The 27,631-nt window shown below is 53.4% G+C and overlaps 1 long non-coding RNA gene across 1 annotated transcript; it reads left to right on the top strand.

Annotated features, from left to right (window-relative positions):
• Positions 1-18,740: 18,740 nt before the first annotated feature.
• On the top strand, positions 18,741-27,375 carry LOC136792161 (uncharacterized). The gene is made up of 4 exons (XR_010835557.1): positions 18,741-19,014; positions 19,472-19,686; positions 21,655-21,906; positions 23,756-27,375. It is a non-coding gene; the product is annotated as an uncharacterized lncRNA (long non-coding RNA).
• The last annotated feature ends 256 nt before the right edge of the window (positions 27,376-27,631 follow it).

The following is a 27,631-nucleotide window of genomic DNA, read 5'->3' as shown; positions in this document are numbered from 1 at the left end:
GAGGTTTCCCTGCTAGAACTGGCAGGAGGAGGAGGAGGAAGAGAAGGAGGAGGAAGAAAGAGAAGGAAAAACATACTCCAAATTTCTTTATCTATTTCCATTCTATATAATTTACAGATATTCCTGCTTTATCATGGCCCACTAGACACAAGATATATTTTCAGTCCTTCAAAATGTGATACTGAGAGCTATAAAATTTGGTTTCCTCATCAATGTAAAATTGAGTTGGGCTTCCCTGATGGTCCAGTGGTTAAGACTCTGCGCTTCTGCTGAAGGGGGCACGGGTTTGATCCCTGATCTGGTTGGGGAAGTTCCACATGCCCCAAGGTGCAGCCAAAAAAAATAATAATTGAGTTATTTCTTGTGTCTATACAATGCTTCCTATGCACTTTGAATCCTTTTCAAAAACTATTATTCAGTACAACCCCCACGTTTTATGTTCGCTAAAAATGAGATCCACTAGACTTTCACCAAGGAAGAGTTTATGAGTGAAGCCCCAAAGGTCCACAGAATTTTGCAACCTGCTTTTTATATTTAATATATTTTAAACATAATTCCAGATTAATCAACATAGATTTGCATTCTTTTCTTTCTTTTTTGGTAAAATATTTTTTAAAATTTCAATATAAGTATACGTTAGTTACAGTGAAATGCAAAGTTATTCGGTTTGACAAGATTTTACATATGTATCCCTCATTTAACCATGACACAGATCGAGGTATAAAATATTTCTAGGGCTTCCCTGGTGGTGCAGTGGTTGAGAGTCCGCCTGCCGATGCAGGGGACGCAGGTTCGTGCCCCGGTCTGGGAAGATCCCACATGCCGCGGAGCGGCCGGGCCCGTGAGCCATGGCCGCTGGGCCTGCGCGTCCGGAGCCTGTGCTCCGCAACGGGAGCGGCCACAGTGGTGAGAGGCCCACGTACTGGAAAAAAAAAAAAAAATTTCTAACACTCCAGAAGGTTCCCTCAACTCTTCCCTAGTCGATACCTCCCCAGCCCCATAGGCAACTATTCTGACCTCTAACATTTTAGATAGTTTTGCCTGTTTGGGATTTGCATCTAAATGGATTCACACAATGTGTACATACTCTTCTGTGTTTGGCTTCTTTCACTCAATGCTCTGTTTTTTGAGGTTCTTCCATGTAGTTACATGAATAAGTACATTCTTTTTCATCGCTGTGTAAATTCTCAGCTTATAAATATGCCACAATATGTTTATCCATTTTTCTGTTGACATCTGTTTAGAAATGCAGATGGAAACCACAAGGCAACACCTTTACACACTTCCTAGAAAAGCCAACATGAAACAGGCGGACGATACTGAGTGTTGGTGAAGATGGGGGGCCAAGTGGAGCGCCACCAAGTGGTGGGGGAGGGTTGGTTGGAACAGTCACTGTTTAGCAGCATCGAGTTTCACATACATCTATCCTCTGACCCAGAAATTCCATCTTGGGTACATACCCAAGAGAAGGGCGTGCTTATGCCTGCCAAAAGACATGTACCAGAATGTTCATGGCAGCTTTATTGATAATTCCATCACTGTGTAAATGGCTGCCAAGTTCTCCATAGTGTACATGTACCAATCTCCCTTTGCCCGATATCAGTTCTAAACCAGGCTGAGATAAGCGTCCTCATACACACACCTTGTATGAACTTACAACTGTTTCCTTAGGATGGACTCCCAGAAATGGATTGCTGAGTCGGAAGGTATGTACATCTTTAGGGCTGGAGACTCACACGGCTAAGCTGTCCCCGGAGAGGCTGCATCACTTCCCCCTTGCATTGATCACGCGTGCCCGTGGCTGTGAGGCTTTCACAACCCCCACAGTCACTCCCTGTTTAAATGGTCCCATCCCCCTCCCTGGAGCTCACAGAGCTGAGGCTTTCCTGGCTCCTGGCGGTGAGAGGAAGGAAGGTTTAGGGTAAACACGCTAGAAGCACAATGGCCACAGCCCTCAGGGCCAGGCGCTGGGGCCACAGGGCCACCACCTTCCTTCCACCTGCTGCGGCCAGAGTGTCCGCTGGTGCCGGTGGCCTCCCACAGGCTGAGCACGGGAAGTGACGGCTGCAGCACATAAGGGACCAGCTGCACTGGCCCAGGAGTGCTGATGCAGGCCTCGCCAACATGGGGACATCAGCGGGTGAGCAAAACACCCAGCACTTCCTCCTCAGCCCTTCATCTGGGCTCTGAACCTCTTCCAGATTTCCCTTCTCCAAGTGCCTGGAGGGTGTTCTGATGTTCAGGCAGGCAGCCGTGTGTACAGGGGCGTAGAGGAGGAGGTCAGAATGGCCCGAGTGTCAAAGGCCTTTCCTCTTCTTTGAGGTCAGGGCCAGGTCTACCAATGTGATGTGAAGAGCCCCGAGAAGTTGGCCAATGACAAGACAGTGCCCGAAACGCCCGCATTGTCCTCCTGCCTTTGCGTTCGAAGCTGCCCCACCTGCCCATCCACCCAGGTAGCAGCAGAGTCAGCAGGACGGAGGGAAGTTATGAGACAGACCCCTTCCTCCGAGGGGGAAAGGGGAAGGAAGGTTGCAGGAAGGCTGCTTCCCTAAATTCACAATTCAGCTGCCAGCTGTGTGGCTCAGGCCAGCTGTTCCAGCCATTCCAACCTCGTCAAAGAGCCCTTTCTCCACACCACAGGAAGACCCCGTACTCAATTTCCCCCAGGTTCTTTCCTGCCGAGGGTCTGGCTTCTGCCAATGTGCCTCTTCCCCATCCCCACCAGGCAGGGACTGGGTGTCTGCAGGAGACCGGGAGCTAGAGTCTGGCGGAGGCTCTCTGTTCCCTGGGACACAGAGACCTAGAGAAGAACTAGATGTTCTCAGTTGCCACATCGAAAAGACAGGACTCTGTGTCTCCCGGAGGCCAGGCTCAGGGTGGGGACTAAGGGAAGGCAGGAGACTGGCTGAGCAGCCCCTACCCTGGCCTTCCTCCTCTGCCCAGACTGGAGGCCCCAGCTCAGGCTCCCAGGCTCCCCCGCCCCTTCTGTCTGCTTGATCCCTGCACCCCAGGACAGCTCGGGCCCTGATCAGCTTCATCCCTGCCCCATAGCCACATGCATCTGGAGGCGGGGGCCCTCAGAGTTCTTGTAGGCCAGGCCTGAGCCTCAGGTTAGGGTCCCAGAAGTAGAGCCTGACATGGCCATCCCTGAGAGAAGGGTTAATTGGGGGAGTGCTCTCGGGGGCGGGGCAGTGGGGGAAGCAGGGGGGTGGGGGGTGGGGGGCGGGCAGGGGAGAACCGAAGCAAGGATGTGTGTGGCCTCCGGCTCCAGCCTGATCCCGTGGAGCTCGTGGAGACGCGGCCTTGGCCTGCCTGTGATGCCCTGGGTCAGTCACTGGCTGCAGGCGGGGCGTCGGTGCCTAGGAGGTGCCAGCCAGGACAATTCTCCAGAGAAGTGGGTGCAGTGAGCCTTAGCAGCCAAGTCCCACAGCAGTCGCCCCACTGACCCCACTCCAGGTGGGGAGCCCCCAGGCAACCAGCAAGGTGCTAGCCCCCAGGCTCGCCTCAGCCAAGTCTCCGCAGTCTGCCTGGGAAGCACAGGGGCCCTGTGTCCAGAGGACCACAAGGGGGCCTGAGGAACAGGTGACGAAAGAACAGCAGAGCCAGGGCCAGACCCTTAGCCAAGTGCCCTTACTTCTGGAGCGGGGCTTCTAGCTGGGGGGGTCACAGACTTGCGCCTGCCCCTGGAATCTCATGCTGGCTCTGGTACGTGTGTGAGTGGGTGTGTGGGGAGAGGAAATCCACAAGCACCATGGAGTCTCAAAGGCAAGGAAAGTAAATGGGATGGTTGGTCCTCACCTGCTTGTTCCCACAGACACGTCACTGACCAGGTGGGTATTACAGGGGCCCTGGGCTCAGGGACCTCAAGGCTGGGTGCACGCAGCCGTGCACTCTGCCCTCTCCTCCTGGTGTGGGTAGGGCGGCCGGGCTGGCCTGGAGTCTGGAGGAGAAGGTGCTTCCTCTCTTCATCGTGGGTGGGGCTGGGCCAGAGTTCTAGGGCTGAGCCCTACAAGCTGCCAGAAAGCAGTACCCAAACCAGGCCACCATTTACTCTTAACAACACCTCCCTGCAGATTAGAAAAGGCACCCTCATGGGGAGAGACAAACTACAGAGAGCACCCCCTCGAGGTCAGTGAACTTCAGAAAGGGCCCCTTCTTCAGGGTGGGCCGGCCGGGGCCCTCCCCATGGCTGCACGGCTCTGCACCACCTCTCCTACCTCAACCAGTCAGCTCTAGGGGACAAAACCCCCCACCCTCACTGGGCCCCCAGAAACTGAGACCTGTGTCCAGCGTGAGAGAGGGAGCAGGGAAAGCCCGGGGTAGGTGCCTAGGGCTCTGAAATATGAACTAGGGCAGAGCTGGGGAAGCATCTCAATGAACCTGCCGACAGATTCTTGGCCTCCAGCCAGCTGCACACCAGACCTGTGAAGGGACCCCGGCCGTGCCAGGCTGGCGGGGCTGCTGGAGTCAGGGCCAAGGAGCGCAGGGCGGCCGCCTAGTCACCATGGCCATGGAGGTGCCCCAAAGGCAGCAGAGGCTGAGGGACACGAGGGTCCTGGGAGGCAGCGGGCCTGAGCCTCCATTCAATGCGGTGACATCCACTGAGCCCTGCCAGGAGCTGGTGGCATCTAGATGTGTGTCTGAGGGAGCGGGCCTCTTGTGCTCTCTCTCTAACAACAGCCTGCTTGTGGGGACTGGGAGAGGTGTTCAAGGAGGGGTCCTCCATCAAGTTCAATTCCCTGGACCTCAATCCCTTGATCCCGCCCGCTCGTGAGAATCACCGTAAAGCAGTACAGCCTCTGGGCCCCACCAGGATTCCATAATTCTGGAGTAAGGTCATGCTTCATTTATTCATTTATTTTTAGACTCTGGGGTTATTCTACTGTGCAGCCAGCCAGAGTAGAGAACTAGTGAATTGATCATTCACTCCAAGAAAGGCTCCTATTTCCAGAAAGGACTCTGAGACCAATTAGGTTTGGGAGATGCCTACAGGACACATTGACATTTCAAAACACTTCCCAAGCAAAAAAGTCTTTGCTCAGGAAACTTGTTGTTGTTCTTCTTGGTGGTGGAGTGGGGTGTGTGTGTGTGTGTGTGTGTGTGTGTGTGTGTGTGTGTGTGTGTGTGTACATTTGCAAAACTGTCCCTATTTTATAAATGGGACTCCAAGAGGTTAAGGAAAATGCCCGATGTGGTCTCCATGGCCAGCGGCAGAGTGCTGATTCAAACACAGGGCTCCCTCCACTTTGTACATTGTCCCCTCTCAACACCCCCTAAACACCTCCAGAAATGGGTCTCTCAATGACTCCTCCGGGGAGTCAGGTGGCCCCAGGGGAGCTGTGACAAAATGCTCACCCAGCCCCTCTCCCCACTGGATTTCTGTCTCTCCCTGCAGTCAGGCCCAAGTCTGCTTCCTGTCCAGCCCCTCACAAGGCAGATGTGGCAGAGCCCGTGCCCATCCTCCCTGCGGGGGATGCTAGTGCCTTCCACGTGCCCAGATCCTCTGGGTCCAGCTTGCTGCAGGCTCTCAATCCTCCCAGCTCTCTGTCCCCCCTGAGGGCGGGGAGGATGTCAGATGGTTTTCAAATTTTGTTCCTGCAGGTCCACGTCATCAATATGGCTTTCCCAACGCCAAGAAGTGGGTCATACTTCCAGGCACGATGGTGGAGTGTAAGGCGCTGGGAAAGGCTCCGGAGAGAGTTGCTGGAGGTTAGGTGATCATCTTTCAGTAGGGCTTTAGGCCCCGCAAGCTCCAAAACGCAGGCTGCTCTCCTGACACCCGCCAGGTCCCCGCTCCCTGCTCCTCAGGCTGGAGCAGGGGTTCCCCCTTCCAAAGGAATTTTAAAGGAATTCCCCTGGACTCCGGGTCACTGTGTTCCTTCAGCAAAAGGGAGCTCCTCGAGCTGGTGAAACCTGAGTCCTGGGGTGCAGCCTGGACCAGAAGCACGTCTGAGTTCTCAGAACCGGCACGAAGACGTAGGTGGGAAAATCTCTTGGAGCATGTTCATTTTTCTCTGGCTAAATCTAATTAAGACGAAACCTTAGCTTCCCTGGGAGTCTGCTGCATCCGTCAGGCAGGTCCTGAGAAGGACTGTGAAAATTCTCTGGCTTTCCTGCGGCAAGACTCACTCAGAATGTGCTCTGTTCTCTCTGGACTCTTATTTCAGCAACAAATCAATGTCTTCCCACGAGATGTGTGGATGGTAAGCTTCTGTTTCCCAGTTCCCAGTGAATTTTATGAACTAAAGCTCCATCCCATCCACGCACCACTCTCCACAGTGGGGGACTCTACATCCCACCTAACAATTATTTCTTATTCCCTAAACAACCCGGCCAAAAGCAAGTAAGACAGGCAGTCAGGATCAGAGAGGTGTAGAAGAGACCAGAAGGCCAAGAGCCATGACAGTGAGCAAAGCGATAACTCATCGTCCAGAGAGGCAGGCTGGTGGCTCCGGGGAAGTCGGCTTGGGAACCCAAGTGGCTAAGCAAGGATAGTCTTAGATGACAGGTCCTCCAAGGTGGGCCCAGCTGGCTAGCACCCCAGCACCCAGGGGGCTGGCACCATGACTCGACTTAGCGGAGTAATCATGCACATGCAAGCGCTTCTCTATGTGCTTTATTTAATCTTCCCAACAATTCTGTAACATCCCATTTTACAGATGAAGTATCTGAGGCACCGGGAGAGTAGTTAACTTGCCTAGAGTCGTACAATCAGTATGTTGTAGGGTCAGGATTTGAACCCTGGCAGTCTGGCTTCAGAGTCTATGCACTAAACCACTACACCACAGCTCACACACAGGGGAGAGGATCCCGTTACCGGATGTTCAGGTTCCTATGGCTGTGCAACCCTAAAATTTAGTAGCTTAAAATATCATCACTCATCTATTTAGCCCATGAATCTACAGTCTGGGTGGAACATGGTGGGAAAGGTTAGGTTCTGCTCTACAAGATGGTAGCTGGGGCAGCTCATCTGAGGACAGGAGGACCCACGGGCCAGATGACTCACTCCCATGGTTAGCAAGTAAGAACCGGCTGCTGGCTGGGAGCTCAGCCCAGACTGAGAGCCAGGGGCTGTGTTCCTCTCCACATGGCCTCTCCACGCGCTGCTTAGGCTTCCTCACAGCATGGTGGCTGGGTTCCAAGAGTGAGAATCCCAAGAGAAAGGAGATGGAAACTGGCAGTTTCTTAAAGCTCAGACCCAGAAACTGGCACGGCATCACTTTTACCATATTCTGTGGGTAGAAGCAGTCAAGTATTCCAGGTTCAAGGAAAAGGGATCTAAATCTCACCTCCAAATGGAAGGAGTATTAGAATTTGGGGACCGTGTTTTAAAACTGCCACACTGGGGCCGGGATGCAGGAAAAGAACGTGATCTCCTGAATGAGGGAGAAGCATCTGACTGTTGGCTTTTGCTCAGGGCTGAACAGAGGGAAGTAAGTCTCCTCCCAGGACCTGTGTGCCAGGTCCTGGCCTCACAGGCATTATCTCCTCAACTGGATGCAAGTTTTCTCACCACTTTTTATAGATGAGCACTCTGAGGCTCAGAGAGGGCGTTCGCCTTATCCGAGGTTGCACAGCTGGTAAGTGGCAGAGCTCTCCTGATTCCAGAGCTGAACCCTGAACTCCTCTGGTGAGCTGCCCACAGATGACGATCAGGGCTGGCCCCAGATGAGGTTGTTTGAGAAGAGGTAGGAGGGCAAGGAGTTAGGTTATCACTCCCTAACCACTCCAGGAGCCCTCCCAGATCAGGGAAGGACTCCCAACACGCTGTCCCAAGGTGTCCTTTCCCTCTTGCGCCTCCTTTCAGGCTGGGGCATGTACAGACCTTCCTCCTTAGCCCTGCCTCCCAAGTTGTGTTTCTCAGCCCTGAGCAGTTCCCGAAATTCTCTCTGTACTTCCTTGAAACCTTCCCAGAGGCATTCCCCCAACTCCACTTGTCTCAACCGTAAGCTGTGAATAATTACCAGCATAAGACTTTCCATTCCTGAAATAAAGTTTTGTTTTAATTTATTTAATTTATTTATTTTGACCGCACCACGTGGCTTGTGGGATCTTAGTTCCCCGACCAGGGATTGAACCCCGGCCCACGGCAGTGAAAGCGCTGAGTCCTAACCACTGGACTGCCAAGGAACTCCCTAAAGTTTTTATTTTTATTTTTTATTTTATTTTATTTTATTTTTTTTGCAGTACGCGGGTCTCTCACTGTTGTGGCCTCGCCCGTTGCGGAGCACAGGCTCCGGATGCGCAGGCTCAGCAGCCATGGCTCACGGGCCCAGCCGCTCCACGGCACGTGGGATCGTCCCGGTCCAGGGCACAAACCCGTGTCCCCTGCATCGGCAGGCGGATTCTCAGACACTGTGCCACCAGGGAAGCCCTAGTTTTTATTTTTAGAATAGTTTTAGATTCACGGAAAAATTGTGAAGATGTTACAGAGAGCTCTCATATTCTCCACACCCAATTTTCCCTATTATTATCATGTTATAGTAGTGTGGTACATTTGTCACAATGAATAAACCAATGTCAGTATATTATTATTAGCTTTATGATATGATTAGCATTATTATTAAAGTGTGAGTCCACATTTTCTCCAGATTTCCTTACTTCTTACCTAATGTGCTTTTTCTCTTCCGGGTGGTTTCCTCTTGGCTGTGACAGTTTTTCAGACTTTACTTGTTTTTGGTCGTCTTGACAGTTTTGAGGAGTACTGGTGAGGAATTGTATAGACTTCCTCAGCTGGGCCTTGTCTGATGCTTTTTCTTGTGGTTAGACTGGAATTAGGGGTTTGGGGAGGAAGACCACAGAGGTAAAGTACCATTCTCATCACATCACAGCAGGGGTACATGCTACCAACATGACTTATCACTGTTGATGCTGACCTTGACCACCTGGCTGAAGTTTCCCCACTATCGAGTTATTCTTTTGTCCTCTTTCCACCTGCACTGTTTGGAAGGAAGTCACTATGTGCAGCCCACATTTAAGGAGTGGGGAGCTAGGCTTCTCCTTGAGGGCAAAGTGTCTGCATAAATCGCTGGGAATTCTTCTGTCCTAGAGTTCTGTCTCTCCTCCCCCATTTATTTGTTTTATTTAATAACTTAATTATTTAATTGTTAAATCATTTGTTTGTGTAAGTATCGACTCATGAATATGTATTTTATAATTTGGGTAATAATCCAATGCAACTGTATTTATTTTCTTGCTCAAATTGTTCCAGCTTTGGTCACTGGAGCTCTTTCAATTGGCTCCTGTGTCCCTTTGACATACTCCCATCTATTTTTTTTAGCACTTCTTCGCTTTCTGGCACTGCAAGATGCTCCAGCTTCATCTTATGTATTTCCTGCCTCCTGTCCTAGAAGCAGCCATTTCTCCAAGGAGCTCTGGTTGTTTTTACTGGAGAATGGTATTAGAAACCAAGATCTGGGCACTAAGTGTGCTCCTTGCTACTAGGGCATCACTGTTTCTAGACCCTCTCAGCTGATAGAACAAAGATATATATGTGTATATACTAACCTGTCTATCAAACTCACCAAAGAGACACAAATCTATAAATATATGAATATTTTCTATATACATATGTAGAAAATATACATACATTCTATAAATATATGTATATATGTAGCCATCTGTATCTATATTAAGGTAAACCTGAGTTCATACTGACGTCTACAACTTTAATCCATTACCACAAGGGTCATACTAGCCTTCTCCCTTTGCTGTCTGTAACCTTCCACCTCCCACTCCCAGAGTGAGAAACCCGGATCCCACCATCCCCCACCCACTTACTTAGTGGTTTAATCCCAATATACATGTATAGGGGTTTCAGAATCGTTAACCCATTCCCTACAGGAAAGTGCTTCATCAACTAGTGTGTGTTTATGCAGTTCCTTTTGTCTTTCGTCTTATGGACTCTACGCATTTCCGAAGTTATTTAAATCGAAACCTTTCCCCCCACCCGCTTCAGTGAAGTTGTTTCATACATTTCTAATACAGATAGGTTTGTCATAGTCTGCCTTCCATCCTGGGATCTCCTGGCCTCCTAAATGATTTTGTTTAATGCGCATATATTAAGGTTCACTCTTTTTTTTAAATTTTATAAATTTATTTATTTATTTTTATTTTTGGCTGCGTTGGGTCCTCACTGCATGCGGGCTTTCTCTAGTTGCAGCGAGCGGGGGCTACTCTTTGTTGAGGTGCGCGGGCTTCTCACTGCAGTGGCTTCTCTTGTTGCAGAGCACGGGCTCCAGGCGCTCGGGCTTCAGTAGTGGTGGCTCGCGGGCTCTAGAGCGCAGGCTCAGTAGTTGCAGGAAGGACGGCCTTAGTTGCTCCGCGGCATGTGGGATCTTCCCGGACCAGGGCTCGAGCCCACTGGCAGGCGGATTCTTAACCACCAGGCCACCAGGGAAGTCCCAAGATTCACTTTGTGCTGTAAACGTTTATAGGTTTCAACAAACGCAGTGTCATGTATCTATCACTAAAAGATCACACAGAACAATTTCACTCTCTAAAAAAAAAAAAAATCCCTGGGCTTCACCTGTTTAACCTTTCCCCCCACCCTCAAGAAGCCTTCAATTTTAAAGATTATTTAAATGTTTTTTCTAAGTTTTTTGTGGTACGCGGGCCTCTCACTGTTGTGGTCTCTCCCATTGCGGAGCACAGGCTCCAGACACGCAGGCTCAGCGGCCATGGCTCACGGGCCCAGCTGCTCCGCGGCATGTGGGATCTTCCCGGAACGGGGCACGAACCCTCGTCCCCTGCATCGGCAGGCAGACTCTCAACCACTGCGCCACCAGGGAAGCCCCTCAAAGTTCTTTTTATGCACATTACCTACTTAATCTGCAGAACGGATTGAAAAGAGCAGAAGCATCATTCCCACTTTATGGAGAGGAGACCAAGGGTCAGAAGCATTAATAAATAGGCTTGCCTTTGGCCACATGGCTAGTGTGTGCACACCCGAGACTGATCCTGCTGCTTTATTCCAACTCTACTCAGGTCAGGGGTGGTCACCAGACCCCAGAGGTGGAGACAGGAGGGTCTAGATTTCAGACAGGCAGGAGATTGGGCCATAAGTGAAAACCAGCTGTGGGTTGACAGGGACACCTGAGCTCTAGTCCTGGTTCTGCCAGTTTACTGGGTGGTCTTGACTAAATTACTTTCAACTTGGCTTGGAAGTTTACAGAAATTCCTCTTCTATAAAGTAGTGAGGGATGTGGTGACCCCTGGGTCCCATTCGAATCTAGCAAGCTATGTCTGGCCTCAGCATGGGGCCAAGTGCAGTCAGCAGGGAGGTTTGGGGGCAGTCAAGAGAGATGGCTGAGAAGTAAAGCTCCAGTCAACCATGGGAAGCAGTGGTGGGCCACGCTGGGGTCAGGGGGGTGTGTCCAGGGTGGCAGCTCCCACCCTGCTCTCCCTGCGGCAAGCTCTCCAGGCAGTGAAACCACATACACTTTTGTATCCCATTCCATGGTTTATGGCCCAATGGGTCATGACTTGCAATTTTTTAAAAATAGAATGAAATAGAGTAAGATAGATCAATGCATGCAACATAATAAGGAAAAGTGTAAACTTTTGTTTTGATTATATGTGCAGGTAATGGGGCGAAATGTAAAATGGTCAGAAAAGCCTGAAATTGCTGGCTGACAGAACACATTTTGCATCCTTATCTCATTTTATCCTTCCTATTACCCTGCGAGGAGGGATTATTTTTATCATCCTTATTTTCCAGTGAGGAAACAAGCTCAGAGAGGTCCAATGGGGCACTCAAGGTCTCCTAGTTAGTGAGGGGTGGGTTATGAAGAACTCTTCCGGCTCCCAAACCCAGCTGGGCTTTCCTGCATTTGACCCCAAACAGAATTGTGGTACTTGTGTGCTTCACAAAGTCCCAGGCAGCACAGCCCATGGGAAGCAGGTCCAAGTTGGAGGATGTCTGGACCCCTGAATCTGGCCAGTCCCCACTTCAGCTTGGCAGGAGGAAGGCTCGTTTGCCATCCACCCACCATTGCCCTCCCCAGAAGCAGACTCAGTGGGAGTTCAGCCAGGACCAGGCTCCGCCAGGGTGGGCAATTAGGGTGGGGGGAGTGAGCTGGTGGGAGAGGCTGGGAAAGGCCACGTGGGCCTCCTCCCTCCACCCAGATGTCACACACACCTCAATTAGCAAACACACTCATAGAAGCATGCTCTGACTGGGGCTACAGACTCCCTCAGGGCCCCAAATCCCAGCCGGGAGTAACTGTGGGTGCTACAAGGCATCCATCTGTCCGGCCTCTGTTCCCCAGGTTCTCCTGCTTTGCCTGAGACCAACATGAGCCAACTGGGAGTATATTTTGCCCTTTTCCTTCTTTCTTGTCCCTCCTGATCTGAATACCCACAACAACACTGTGTTGTCTTCTGATTTATGAGTTCACAAAACTCACTAATACTTTTTCCTCAGTTACCTCGATGTAAAGAAGCCTTTGGTTTCTCTGCAGACATGAGGGCCCTACTTCTCCCCCAGACACAGACCACAAGGCCCTAGCCAGGACCCCTCCCCCAGGACTGTGTGGCTTATTTGTGATCTGTTCATTCAAAGGTCACCATTGTTGGGAAATCTCTGACAGTGGTGAGGAAAAAGCAAGAAAAATGAGGGCCAGGAAGAATCTTCCTGCAGCACAGGTCTCCTGGCCAGCCCCTTCCTGGCCTCTGTTCCTCGGCGAGCCTAGTGCCTTCACCAGGCCACAGTGGATCTCAGCACCTCCCAGTGACTGGGGTTTGAGGGCACTAGGAAAAGCCTCCTGGTGGGAACTTTCCAGCAAGTCCAGGACCCCCCTAGAGAGAAAGCACTTGACCTCACTTCAGGTCTCTGCTCAGGTGTCACCAACTCAGAGAGGTCTCCTGTGACCACCACTCCCCTCACGCCCCAGCTCCCAGACCCCCTTCCTAGTTTTGCATTTTTCTATAGCCCTTCCTACCACCTGACAGCTGCTTTCCTTATTTTCCCAAAGCCTCTCCCACTAGAATGTAACACAAGATCTTTGCTTTGTTCATGGCTTTCTCCCCTGTGGCCTAGGACAGTTACCGGCACATAGTAAACACTCAATAAATATTTGTTGAATGAATAATGAATGAATGAATGAATTTCTTGGGCCTAAAAGTGGCCAAAAGGACTCGTTCCATGGCCTGCCCAGAATCCTTCAGATATGTACTCCCAATGAATTCTAGAAGAGCAGTCATCCACACTCGCTGGAAGCTGGTCCAGACCCACACCAAGGATAACCCAGACCCAGGCCCTCTCCTTGGCCAACCCTGTTGGGGCTGGTGTTTGCCCCCAAGGCTGGGACTGCCTCAGAGTTGCTCTCCTTTCTGGCCTGGCCAAGGAGGCCATTAGGCAAGTGTCCTGGGTCCACTCAGGCCCTGTGCTCACACACTGCGGTAGGAGGCCCACCACAGCTTCCCTGGGCCAGCACTATCTCCGAGCTGCCCCTCACCAGAGAGAACCCAGAGCTTCCCCCCAAACGTGCAAGAGACACGGCTTGGGCCCAGAGCATCCTTGGTTTCCTTACACTTAGAAGAAACTAGGACCCTGGGGTCCCCAGGAAGGAGAGAAGGAAAGGCCTGAGGCTCGCTGAGCCCCCAGATGGACCCATAGGTGAGCAGGCAAGTTGAACCCTGGCCATGGGAGAGACACAGGGAACAGAGAGACAGAGAAAGCAAGCCTCGGAGTGGAGAGACACAGAGGGAAGGAGACAGAAGACAGGGAGAGACACACAGGGCAGAGAGAAAAGGAATCAGAGGGACAGAGAAACAGTCGGGGAGGCAGCCTCGGAGACCGGCAGGCAGAGAGAGTCAGAGGACAAGAGAGCAGAAGACGACGCGGAAAGGGGCGGCCGAGGGGCTCGCGGGGCGGGCGGGCAGGCGCTGCTGAATCGCCGCTCTGTTCTCCACGCCGCACTGAGGGGCTTTCTTCGCGGCCGTGGGAAAGTGGTGGGCGAGTGCGCGCCCAGCCGCCATGTGGACGGTAATTAGCCGGATTAGGGCGGGAGCCGCGCGGGCCGGCCGGGAACAAAAGGCCCCTCTTCGCCCGCGCAAACGGCGGGGTCGTGAGGTCACCAGGCAGGGTCCCCCAGGAGCGGGAGAGGGGAAGCTGGGCCGGAGAATGGGGCCTCTGTGCACCTGATGGGACCCGGCTTTGGGGTCCAGACTTGCGGGTGCGGGAGGAGAGAAGCCCGAGGCGGCAGACACCGCCCAGCCCCGGGATCTGAACTGGAATCTGAGCTGATATTAGTAATAGTATTGACAACATGGATACCATTTATTGAGCGCTTACGGTGTACCAGCTGCACGCCAAGACATGCATCATCTCGTTTAATCCTCATGACAGACTTCCCAGGTGGATCGTTTAATGCCCTGATTTTACAGATAAGGGAGGTGGGTGCAGAGACTGTGACTTGCCCGAGGTCTTGCAGTAGGAAATGGTGTCTCACACATTTGCTGGCCCTGAGTAGACACTCAGCAATTACATGCGGAATGAATGAATGAATGACAGCGTTGGCCCTGACCTCGCTCTGTGGTCTCTGTGGGACCTGGGAGGTTTCGGAAGTGGAGGCTCTCAGCCTGACACGCTGGTCCACAGGAAGCTGTTCTGGGAGATCCACGCAGGGGTGTGTCGGTATTAACACCTCCCCCCACCCAGGACAGTGCCGGGGAACTCGGGTCACTAGGGCCAGGGGTTCTAGGGGTAGGAAATGCGACCATTTGGTTTCCTTTCCAGCAGCTGCAGCAGAACTGTACCTCCCTTGAGGATCTATGCCTGCAGCCCCTGGGGCCTCTCCAAAGCACAGGGCAGCATGAGGAGCTGATGGTGACCCATATGGGGGCGGGAAGAGGAGGACCTGGGACTTTCTCCTGCCACCCGGCTCTCACTAGCCACTCCAGAGGGTCCAGAACACTCCAGTTTTAAATGAAGAGCATTCTCTGGGCCGTGGGTGTCAGCCTCCTCACAGGTGGTCTGGTCGGAGAGCACACTCTCCTGCCCATAGTAGCAGCCGGTTATGGGAGCGGGAGAGGCGGGCAGGGGAGCCTGGTGTGAGGCTTTGAGGGAGGGGGCGCTGTGGCAAAGTCTGTAGTGAACGTGGCAGTGCCTGCTCTCCCCGGCCCATTAGCGCCTCCTGGGCCAAAGTAGCCAGGCCTGGAGCTTTTCGAGAGAGAGAGAAATTCAGCCTTTTAGGTGGGATTTCCCAATTTAAAAAACATGCTGGGGGCTACACTAACACAGGTAGGGTTCAGATTCAGGCCACAGGTCTGCAGTTCACAACCCCCTTTCCTAGGTGTAGTGTTGGAAGTGTTCCTGGTACTCTGAGCTTCAGGAAGAAGAAACACCCCATCCCTTCCTCCAGGCCCCTCTCCCTCCACCTTCTCTAGGGTCAGTGAGGAAGGGGTTAGGGATGGGGTATGGAGGATGCCCAGCCCCTGCCCAGGTCCCTGTGCCTTGCATCAGGCTGTCCCCAGGATGCAGAGGGCTCAGGCAGGGAACCTCCAGGTCACTGAAATCTGAGTGACCAGGCACCTGACCAGAAGCCAGAGGTTGGCACATCCAGTTCGGCCAGGGGAAGCCCAGTGAGCCAGTAAATGAGAGTTTTCTCCAGCACTAGAGTGTGAAAGCTGCTGGCACATGAGAAGGAAGTGGCGGCTTCTGCCCAGTTCTTCCTCACGCCCCACCTCCATCACCCTCACAAACTTCTCGTCAAGTGGAAGATTGCTGTAATCCCACTTCTCAGATGAAGAAACTGAGGCCCAGAGGGCTAGAGTATTTGTCTGAAGGGAGTAGAAAGTGAGCATCTAGGGGCATAGCTTGAAGTGGCTCCAAGTATGAAACTTGTTTGAAACGTTTTCTTAACAACTGATGTGAATTTTGCTTCCTACTTCATAACATAGACATGGATATTTCGCTATAAATATAATGGTGGTTTTTCCTCCAATAATCTGGTAAACCTGACCTTGGGAGGATGAGCCACGTTTATCCTGCGGCATCGCAAACCCCCGGCACTTCATTGTGAAGCCACAGCAGTCCACAGACACAAGAGAGAGAAGCCCAGATTGAGGGATCAGACCCCCGAAGTCAGTTCGTGACAAAGTAGACCTGAACCCAGGGTCCCGACTGTTTCACAGGGGGCGTGATAGGCATAAAGGAGGTTTGTTGCCGTTCAGATCTCTCCTCGGTTCCCCATTTCAGCCTCATGGAAAGCTGGGGGGAGGGGCCTGGTGCCTCCCTGGGGCTGGCACAGCCCCGGCTCAGAGCTGAGTCCCGACCTCCGCAAAGGCAGGACGCAATCTCCTCTCTTGGCCACCTCCATGTCCTGTCCCTTTTACAGACAAAGCTCTGCCACAGCAGCTGCCGCCTCTTTCTCCTGAGAGAGGCAGGGCTGTGTGGCGATGTGCGCCCAGCCCCCGACATGGACTGAGGTGCAAGGAGGGCCTTATGCCCCTTGCTTGGCGTTGGGGGCGGCTAAGCGGCGGTGGTGGGAGCAAGGGGTCAGGCCACTCTCTCCCCCTCCCAGCCCCTGAAAGAGCACAAATCAGGGTGCCCGATGCCCACAGGGGTGGACAGCCATGGAACCCTCAGGGCGCGTGGGACAGTTCCATGGGGCGAAGGACAGCTCGAACCCAGTGAAGGAGCTTCAGAACCTGAGAAGCAGGAAGAACTTTGTCCTTTCCCAGGAGTACCCATCACTGGACCTCGCTGGCTTGGTGGAGCGCTCTGGGGGGGTCCTGGGGGGTGCTCCCCACTCTCCTCCAACACTTGCCCACTTTTCCCTTCTGGCAGCTGGTGGTGATTTCAGAAACAACCAAGCAGAATCTCTAAAGCACGGTAAATGCTTCCTTCCTGTCCCCACCCAACCCTGTTAGAGTGGGAGACATGCTGAAGGGGAAGGATTACTCCAAAGAAACCCAAGTTCTGGCGAGAAAGCCCTCCGAGAAATGTGGGAAACGTCTGGAGCTGTTACAGTCCCCGATCAGATTTCTGAGTCTTGTGTTCCCAGCCGGGCCAGAACATTTAAGTCTCAGAGTCCCTCTTTTCGCCTCTTTCCCCAGTTTGCACGTAACAAGCACAAGGGCTCAAGTTCCAGCTCAGGAAGCGCAAGGCGCAGCCCAGCCCCTTTCACCAGGGGGAGAGGAGAAATTTCATTCCAAGGCTTCATGCTAATTACATTGCCCACTTCCTCAAACCTCCATCCTGGAGGAAAACCAAATTCCCACAAGTGTCTCCCTTCTGTCCAGCTCTGCACCCCAGCACAGCTCATCTTCTGGGTCATAGGTCTCCAGCCTGGAGCACCTTAGATGGCCAACTGCAGTGTGGATGCCAAGGCAGGCCTGGGGCTCAGGAGCAGGCACAGAGAGAAACCTGCTCTACCCATCGGTGAACTTGACATCACGGTTCTGGACATGCACCGTGGAGAGATGGGTTTGTGCATCTAAAATGCAGTAAGCAGTGAGCTCAGGGCCTGATCCAGGCAGCCTTCCCTGCTGATGGGATGAGGGAAGAAACCCAGATGCACGGCCTTTGTAGCTGGATTCCAGCCAGCCTTTCATAGCATCCTTCATGATGGAGACCTGGAGGGTGGAGCCAGTTATGTCCAAAGCTTGTGAGTCCTCAGAGGCTGAGCCTCGAGGCCTGTGGCTGCAGGGAGAGAGCTTCCTATACAGCCTTGGACCCTTCAACATGTTTTTCAGGGACTGGGATGAAGCTGTAGGTGGTAGAATCCTCAAATTTGCAGACCATCACATCTGAGAAGAGTGGGAAATACAATGAGTAATAAAATCCAACAGGTTTAGGGGCTTCCCTGGTGGTGCAGTGGTTGAGAGTCCGCCTGCCGATGCAGGGGACGCGGGTTCGTTCCCCGGTCCGGGAGGATCCCACGTGCCGTGGAGCGGCTGGGCCCGTGAGCCATGGTCGCTGAGCCCGCACGTCCGGAGCCTGTGCTCCGCAACGGGAGAGGCCACAGCAGTGAGAGGCCCGTGTACACCAAAAAAAAAAAAAAAAAAAAAAGCCTCTTAAAAAATCCAACAGGTTTGGTCATGCTGGGTGAATAGGCCCCATTTCAGAGATGAGTCTGAAGACAGTTCAATGTCAGGCTCTGCTTATGGGGTCCAAGAAATCAACCGCCTTAGCACATGTAAAAAACGGAAGGATTTGGGGTATTCATCATAGTGCCAATTAGCTGTGTGACAAAGCTGAACGAATCAGTGATGTGATCTTCAGGTGCATTGAGGAAATTCTTGTTTTGCGGGATTTCTTTGTCCCATAAATCCCATTCCGGGATTTCTTGTGGGTTCACTGACCACTCATATCAAAACCTTTGGGGCTTGTTAAAAATTCAGATTTCTGGGCCCACCCAGATGGCTCACTCAGGCGCTATAAGGATGCAGCCCCAGAACATGTATTTTCAACCACCTCCCGAGTGATCTTTGAGAACGTTTTCAGCTCTGCCTACCTCTTTAGCCCATGCTGGGCCCTCTTGCCAGGACTGTTCTACCTCTAAGCAAAATAAGAGGACCCCCTGCCCAGCAAAGCTTCCCTCTATGCTAGAAATTCCACTAGTGGAGCTTTGCTCCTTTGGGTTAGGACACTAGGCCCCTACAAATGGCCTTGTCAGCGAAGATTTTTAAAGATAAAGACAGCTGGCTTATAGCAAAATTGTGGTGGAGGCACTGGGTAGGGACACAGGCTGAACTTCCCAGACAAAGAGTAAGTAAGGCTTAATCATACTGCCAGAGGGCCTCGATCCAGCTCAGCCTGAAGCCGTGGAGAGACTGAGAAATAAGCCATTTGTTCTTCGCTGGCGTGGGAAGCGCTCAGGCTTTGGAGAGGCAGCCTGACCTGAGTGTAAATCCCAGTCAGGCCCTCAGCAGCTGTGGGACCCTGAACATTGACTTCAGCTTCTCTGAGGCTCAGATTTCCTCTCGGAGATCTTGACACATTCTTTACCCAGCTGTTCTGAGGAGTCGATGAATAACGTCTGTGAGGAGTTATGTGAGGAGTCTCAGGTAAAGCCCCCTGAGACTTTGGCACACAGTAGGTGCTCAGCGTTGCTTGCTGAATGCATGAATGGGTAAATAGTGGATGGATGGAGGGATGGATGGATGAACGGATGGACAGATGGCCTCTGTGAATTCTTCTTTTTTACTTGCAGACAATCAGCCTCTGCCTCTGAATTGATTAGCCATAGTTTCCCCACCCCAGTGTCATTCCCTGACATCTCACAGATGTCTTGATTTGGGGTCCAAGTTGTGCCTCCTGGGAAAAGCCCCTCTCCCTGCCCCACCCTTCTCCCCCCCAGATGCCCTTCTCCCAGCTTCTGTCCAACTGCCAGGGCATTCCTGTCTGGCGTTGGATCTCAAATTCAGCACAGGGGCAAATCTTAGGGCACAGCCTTTCAGAGACTCCCCTGACATAGGCCAGGAGCATGTTTCTGACTCTAACTCAGGTCACCTTTCTGGCCAGCTCCTAGAAACAGCCCATCTTCAGGCTGGCTGGGGCTTGCAGAGGAAAATCAGCTGTGTGAAGCACAAATCCTGCCCTCTTGGAACTTGGACTCAAGGAGGAAAAACTAGGAGACAGTTAGAAGGTGGTATCTGCTGAGCATGAGAAGGCACTCTCAGCCGGCAGAATCAGAGAAGATGTCTTGAAGTGGGTGACATCTGGATCTTAAAGGATGGGTAAGTTGGAACATTCAGAGCTGGGGGAAGAGCATTCCGGAGAGAGGGAACAGAGAGGGTGGAGTAGGGGATTGCTCAGTCAGGAGCACAGGTGGTGGGAGGCGGACAAGGAGAACAGGTTGTAGGATTGGCTGGGGCGGGCACCGTGCAAGGCTGTGAATGCCAAGCTGAGGCATATGCTTGACTCCCCCGCTGTGAATCCAGGCAGAAACAGTGGCTGTGGTTCCAGTGTGGCCCCCCCTCCCCTCAAGGCTCTTTCTGTACCCTGCTACCGGCTCCCCCAGCATGCATCTGGCCTGCGTGTCTCTGTTGACCCATGGAAGCCTGGTGGGCCACCGCTTCTGGGGCCATCTGCATTAACCAAGCTGCACCGACTTTGCCCATTCCTGCTCCCAAAGGAATGAGTGGAGGAAGTTCAGGCCTTGTGTGGGCTGCTGGGGGGTCCGCTGATGCCCATGTAAGGGTGAGAGGCTTCTCAGCCCCAGGCATGTGCAACTGCTCCCTTGGTTGTAGGTCACCCCTTCTTCCCCCGCCACCCCCCTGCAGCCTGCAAGTGGCAGGTCTCACCCCTGCACTTTCCCCAGCTAATCCAAGCCACACAGAGAGCAGCCAGCCCGCCAGCGGGTCTTGTTTCACTGGAATGTTGGCATCAAACTTGAGATCGGAAATGAACTCATTATCTGATTATTTTTATTTATGAAAATGTAACTGCTCTGGGAGAGGTCTTTCTTGAATAGCCTTCTGAGTGGATGAGTAATCCTCTCCCCTTTACACACACACACACACACACACACACGCTCAGACACATATGTTCAGGCACACACACACACATACTCAGATATTCCAAACCCCACCTGCTTCAGACATGCACACATACACACATACATCACACATATACACACAGAGGCGGCCATATGTTCCAGCAGATACATACCTTCAGGTACATACACAATCACATGGAGACACATGTTCTGGGTCTAATAAGCTCCTCCGAGGGCAGGGACTTTGTCTCTTTTATTCACTGCAGAATCCCTAGTGGTACATAATGGGCAACCTGTAAATATTCGCAGAATGAATGGCTGAGGAGTAGATGCGCACACACACGCGCACACACACACACACACACACACACACACACCCCTACATGCATGCACACCTGTCCATCCTCTCTCCCTTCCTGGAGAACAGCAAAGTCAGAGAATCCCTAATTCCGCAGCCTAAAGTCTTCACACCGTGAACCACACCTAGTATTAGCTGAGAACACATCATCCAGAACCTTCCAGTGGAGATGTCCATCACCAGTTTCCAGGAGGCCAAGGCAGCTCCTCCCCTGAACTGCTACGGCCTCACCAGATGCTTAAAGCCATCCCATTAGCCTTGCCAGTCAGGAACCTATTGTGATGGTCTGGCCAGGAAAGCCTGAGGTGGTTATGCAGGGCAAGCTGTTTTCCAGGAATGTTCTCTGGGGGCTGTCCCCACTCACCCACACTGGCTCAGTGGCAGGGCCCCACCCAGGGCCTTGGGCAATGCCAGCCCCCAGGCTCGGTCTCTGTCTCTCTCTCTCTCTCCTCTAGTCCATGGCTATGACCCAGGCTGTCCAAGGCCTGTGAATGTCTCCTGGAGAGGAGACCTAGCCAGAGTCAAAGCTGGTGGGCCAGCAGGGGTGGAGAAGCCAAGAAAGGGTGGCCTGGAGTCTGATCTCAGGGTGGAGCAATCAGCAGGACCGTGACCCTGACCCCTAACTGTCCTTAAAGGCCTCCCCCATGGAGAGAGCAGTCTGCTATAATCAAAAGAACTCTGGGCTGGAGTGAGGCTTATCTGAGCTGACAGCCCAGATGGCCCCATACTGCCCGTGTGACTTTGGGCTGGTCATCAACCCTGGAGCTTAATGTCCACCAGCATCTTGGGCAATTACATCCTTCCTGCCTCGCTGCCCTGGGCCTCACCCTCTCCTGACCTCCCTTGCAGCCCCTGAAGGAGAGCCCACTACTCCCTCTGTAGCCGTTCAGGCCTCTTCAAGTGACTCTTTCAAAGTGCAGAGCCCTCCAGGGTGGGTCGTGCAGTTCCTCACACCAAGCAGTGTGTAAGAGCTGCCTGACCTTCCCAAGAAGTTGCACGCAGGACGTGGGAGGACATGGAAAGGAAGAGACAACTTGCTTTGCTAACACTGCCTTGTCCCAAAGCCTGGCTGAGAAGGAAGGACTGTGATCTCTTAAAACTGTAAGTCTGGGGCTTCCCTGGTGGCGCAGTGGTTGGGAATCCGCCTGCCGATGCAGGGGACACGGGTTCGTGCCCCGGTCCGGGAGGATCCCACATGCCGCAGAGCGGGTGGGCCCGTGAGCCATGGCCGCTGAGCCTGTGCGTCCGGAGCCTGTGCTCTGCAATGGGAGAGGCCACAACGGTGAGAGGCCCGCGTACCACAAAAAAAAAAAAAAGAAAAAAAAAAACAACTGTAAGTCTGCCGGCAATTCCACTCCTAGTTATATGCCCAGGTGAATCAAATGCACATGTCTATGAACAAGTATACTCACGAATGCTTTATTTACAGTACCTCAAACTGAAACAACTCAAATACCCATTAATAGGAGAATGGTTAAACACATTGGGGTGTATCCATATAATGGATTCATATATCCATATACACAGCGATAAAACACAAGCGTTTCTGCTACACACAGAACAGCGTGGATGAACCTCCCAGGCATGATGTTGAGTAAAATAAGCCAGATACTATTTGTAGACGGTCAAAAACATTCAAAATGAATCGATGGTGATAGAAGATAGACCACTGGTCACCTCTAGGGGTGGTGTGGACTGGAAAGGGGCACAGGAGACCTTCTGTGGCACTGAAATGTTCCATCTCTTCATCTGGTGGTCACGTGGGCACAGACACATATGTGAATCCATCCAGCTGTGCACTTCAGCTGTGTTAACGCTATTGTATGTGAGTTTTACTGGGGGAGCGACCCAAGTCACAAAGGGTCTAAGCCATGCAGAAAAGAGGAGTTCTAGGGCTTCCTTGGTGGCGCAGTGGTTGAGAATCCTCCTGCCGATGCAGGGGATACGGGTTCGTGCCCCGGTCCGGGAAGATCCCACATGCCGCGGAGCGGCTGGGCCCGTGAGCCATGGCCGCTGAGCCTGTGCGTCCGGAGCCTGCGCTCCGCAACGGGAGAGGCCACAACAGTGAGAGGCCCGCGTACCACAAAAAAAAAAAAAAAAAAAAAAGAAAAGAGGAGTTCTAAAGAATACTCACAGGATTTTAGGGTGGAAGAAAAAGAGTGAAGCCAATAGTGGAAGAGAGAAGGCCCAGAGCTTTCTTCCCAGAGAGGCTGAGTGACATGGCCCAGGAAGGGTTGCCGTGAAGGAGGGGTTAGGGACCTGACCCTCCCAGTAACCCTGCCAGATCAGGCTACCCTTCAGTTGGTGTCCTGCACAGGGCTGGGCATTGGGGTTGGGGCCCAGCATGGAGGCCAGTCTCAGACTATCTGTCTCCTTCCTTCCCTCCCTGCCCATGGTTTTGGGGCAAAGAATAGGCTGAGCCCCAAACCTCTCTTTTAACCCCAATTAATAGATAAACTCAATCTGCTCCAATGTGCTTAAATAAAAGGTATAAAGTAGAGAGCTAATTCACTCTGACTTGCTTTATCCTAAACCCCTGGATGGACTCTCTCATAAGAGAGAGAAACCTGCATGCTGGCCTGTCACCCTCTGGCCCTCTTGATGATGGTCTGTGGGCCTGTGAGTGGGCAGGAATGTATGTCTCGGTGTGTTTCTGCCCCTGTGTATTGTGTTTCCCTATAATGGGGTTCTCTGGTTTTATCTTCATATACCCTAGCCTCCCGCCCTTCTGCTCTCTCGCCCCTGTTCAGCACCCCCTGCCCCTCCTCTACAGATACCCAGTTTTCCTGTCCTGACAATGGGATTAGCTTTTCACAATGACATGGAGAGACTAAGTCCTCATCCTTCTTGGACATTGTTTAAGGAACCCAGAGAAGGAACCCAAAACTTAACCTTAAGGCATTGCTTTCGAGTGCCATGACAGGCAACCCCAAATCTCACCCCACTACAGGACTTGAAGGCTAATCATGCGGAGATGGTGGCATTTTGAAGATCTGGGACTCAAAGGCATAGCACCCCCATGTTCCGGGAGCCCCAGCATCATATGAGTGACCAAGTGGGTTCAGTGAAGAGAGGCTGCCAAGCCTGGGCCAGCTCTGGACACATCTGCCACATCTGCCTCTGGAATGATGGATCCCTTCCCCCACCCGGCCTTGTCCCCTTCTCCTTCCCTGGGCAGTTCCTGCCCCAGTCGGCTTGATCCCCTCACACAGCCCACAGCCCACAGCCCACAGCCCACAGCGGGCCGTCCCTATCCTCCTCCTTCAGTCCCCACCCACTGGCAGACATGCGGTGCACATTTCCTACAGAGCCCAGCGAGCACAGTGCAGTGTGAGTCAGGTACCCGCAAGGCATGTACTGTTATTACGCTCACTCCACAGGTGGGGAAACCTCAGCTGAGAAACGGAGTGGTGTCCCTGAAGCCACACAGCTGATAGTCATTGGAAGCAGGATTTGAACCCCAGTAGTCAGACTCCAGCGCCCAGCCCAGCTCATCCCTTCACAGGAGGCTGTAAGGGTGGTGGTCGAGGGCGTAGGCTGAGGAGCTAGGCTGCCTGGTTCACGTCCTGGCTCCTCCTCTTCCTGGGTGGCCCCTGGAACACGTGACCTACCCCTCTGGACCTCCCCCCACCACCCCTGTCATCGGATGGCGATTGGATTGAGTGGGACGGTTGCTCCTGCCCACTCAGAGCTCTCACGTCCAGCCACCTCTCTGGATGCTGTCTCTGGCTCTGGCCACACACTTGGGCCGTTCTGTCCAGGCCGGGAGCAGATCAGTGGTACAACACAGGGCAATTGTTGGTAGGGCCTGCTCCAAAGAGGGCCATGGGCCCCAGGGCTGAGCAAGAAAACCCAGCCGTCTGGATGTCACAGGCCCCTCTCCAACACGGTGGCCTGCGTGTACAGAGCCCTTTGCCAGGGACCCAGGAGCTCGCCACCCGTGCTCCTCCAGCCCTCTCTGAGCTCCCACGACACACCAGCTCTGCCACCGTCTGCATTACTGCACACTTGAGTGTACTCCGTCTAACACTTTTCCCAGGATCCCACTCATGAATTCGGTTCCCCTCTAGGCTGTGAAGCCCCAAGAGCAAGGGCTTGATTTTCCCCTTCCTGCATCTCCCTTCCAGCCCAGATACAGGCCCATGCAGACACCAGGTCGTCAAAACCCACTTGAAATGTACCGGATTGGGTTGGAGGCTTAGATACCACAACTTTGGAGTTGCCTGTTAGTAACTTTGGAGTTACTAGAGGTGGAAAAGGGAACAGTGTAGTGTGGGTTGGATGTGGACTTGGATGCAAATGAATGCAAATCACCGTGCAGTGGTATGCAGATGTGAAGCCTGGATTTATGGGAAGGCGGGGGCCCTGACTTCAGAATCCTGGTCCCATGGGTCCTGCCCTCCAGGGGCTTCCGTGTCTGCCTGAGATCTTGTGCAGCAATGCTCTGCACGGCTCTCCAGCACCGCTGGGATCCAGCTGGGGAGCTGCACCCACGCACAGATAGCCTGGCCTACAAGAGGTGTATAAATCAGAGGCCTGCCCTGGAGAAGGGCTGGAAGTGGAGCCAGAGCTGTGGACAGCTGGGTTCTGGGGACACAGCTCCGGGCGAGCACAGAACAGTGGACCAGGAAGGAACAGATCACCCCTGGTGTCATTGTCAGGTTTTCAGACTCTGTCCCAGCTCTCTGCCGTCACCACCACTGGGAGCTGCTGGCTGCCTGGCCACACACCACAACCAATCCCAGCTCTACCTTGTGCTGCTCACCAGCCCGGACCCCCCGTGGGTGGGCCGGCCATGGTCACTGGAGGAGCTAGGGGCTTCCCAGCACTGACGGGCACCCTCCTAGGCCAATGACTGGGACTGTCACAGTCAAGGAAACTGAGGCTCAGAGAGGTGAGTGGCCCCAGCCCACACAGTGGGTCAGGGAGGAACCAGATCAGAACCCAGATCTCCAGAGTTGGGGGGAGCGCGATGACAGCCTGAATGCGTGGGGCCCTAGCGGCAGCCCAGTCCCAGAGGCTCCGTCTCCTCCAGGTAAGTCAGGGCCAGGGGGCCGAAGGAGAAGAGAGTGAGGATAGGGCCAGAGACGTGGTGTGAAGAGAGCCGGGCATCTGGGAATTTTCAGGGGGTTTGCAAGGCAGCCCAAAGCTGGGGTTCCCACAGCGGCAGGTGGGCATCCAGCGGGCCAGGCCGAACAGGGCTGGCACCAGCTCTAGTGGGGTTGGAGGTGCCAGCTCTCACCCGCCAGCCGGGCTGCCAGCTGGGGAAGCTTAATTAGAATTCCTCAGCCCTCCAACCCATTTCCTTCCCGGTGAACAGGACAGCTAATGGCCCCTGCTGCCTGCTGCTGGGGTGAGGTGGCAGGGCCGGGGGTGAGGGTGAGCTAACAAGCTCAGGAAGCATGCCTCTCCCCTGCCTCGGAGCAGGGAGCAGCCCCCGGCGTGACCCTAAATTTCCCCAAGTCAGAGACCATCCGCCTGTCTGTCTATCCATCCCCCCAGGGCCCAGGGGGCTGCTGAGTGTGGACAGACAGACACAGGCCGTAGGAAGCTTCGGTGATTAATGGGTGATGAAAACCAGACCCCATCAGGATGGGGGTGGGAACAGAGAGGCGGAGAGAGGCCGTCTGTCTCATGCTTGGCTCAGCTTTGAGCCCAGAGCCTGGGGAGGAGGGGGGCGGCGGCTGAGGGCAGTGCCTGGCCCCAGCCTCGACATCCCAGGCGGGGCAGCAGATCCTGTTCCACCCATGCCCGGCTGGCACTTCCTTCAGCCTCTGCCCCAGAAGGCAACCCTGTGAGGAACCAGCTTTGCTCCCAACACCCAGGGACTTGCAGGGGCCCTGAAATATCCTCCCTCCTGCAACGCCCTGCGGCCTCCACCTCCTCGGCAGGGAAGATCAAACAGTCACCCCGCCTCCTCCTTCCTTCACCTTCCTCCTTGCCGTGGGGCCCATGTCCTGGAGCCCAGACCCTGAAGCTCCTTTGCCTCCCACTGCCCCCCACCCCGAAAAACACGTGACAACCCCATCCAATGTCCTCAGGACCCCCTCAGCTCAGTCCTCGCCATGGAAACTTTGAAAAGGTGAAAGTGAGCTGATTTTCCGCCAGAGCTTCCTTGACAGCAAAACCTCCATCTAGGAGGCTTTAAATCAAACCTCCAAACCTGCAGTTGAGAGAAACCAAGCAGGAGGGAGACTCGCACAGCCACGCCTCACGGTGCCCACCAGACAGACCCTGGAGGGACCTCGCACCCCTTCCCCTGCCCCCAAATACCCTCCCCACCGGCCTGCCTGCCCTGAGCCTGGGATTCCGCCAGTCAGTCCCCAGAGCGAGGCTCTGCCGCCCTCACCAACACCCAACCGTGAGAGGCTTTCAAAGGCTTCCCAGCGTGTCCACCCCCCAGGGCCCTGGGATCTGGCCAGGCAGGGCCTGAAACGAGGAAACGGGATAGAGAGAGGGGAAGTGGCTTTGAGAAGGCGGAGCGCAAAGGCAAACTCTGCTGACTGAAGACTTTTGCTGCTGGCCGACCAGGCCCACCTATCACCCACCAGAATTAAACTTCCGGTTGTCAAAAAAAAATGTCGTTTCCAAGACAGCTGTTGTGTTGGGGTAAAGCGGGCAATAAGGAAGACGATATTTATTCCTTCCTTCTTGCCCACCAGACACCTTGTGTGTATCTCTTGGCTCACGTCCTATGGGAAGAAACTGAGGCTCAGGACCGTGCCCACCCCGTACCTCAGAGGGTTAAGTGATGGAGCTCAGATCCCAGGTCTGTCACACACAAAACCCTCCTACTTTCTGAAGCCCCACCCTGCCAGGGGTTGCG

This window comes from Kogia breviceps, chromosome 11 (assembly GCF_026419965.1).
Source record: "Kogia breviceps isolate mKogBre1 chromosome 11, mKogBre1 haplotype 1, whole genome shotgun sequence".
Lineage (NCBI taxonomy): Eukaryota > Metazoa > Chordata > Mammalia > Artiodactyla > Physeteridae > Kogia > Kogia breviceps.
Note: the sequence above shows the minus strand (reverse complement) of the source record. Positions and strands in the feature narration are given on the sequence as shown.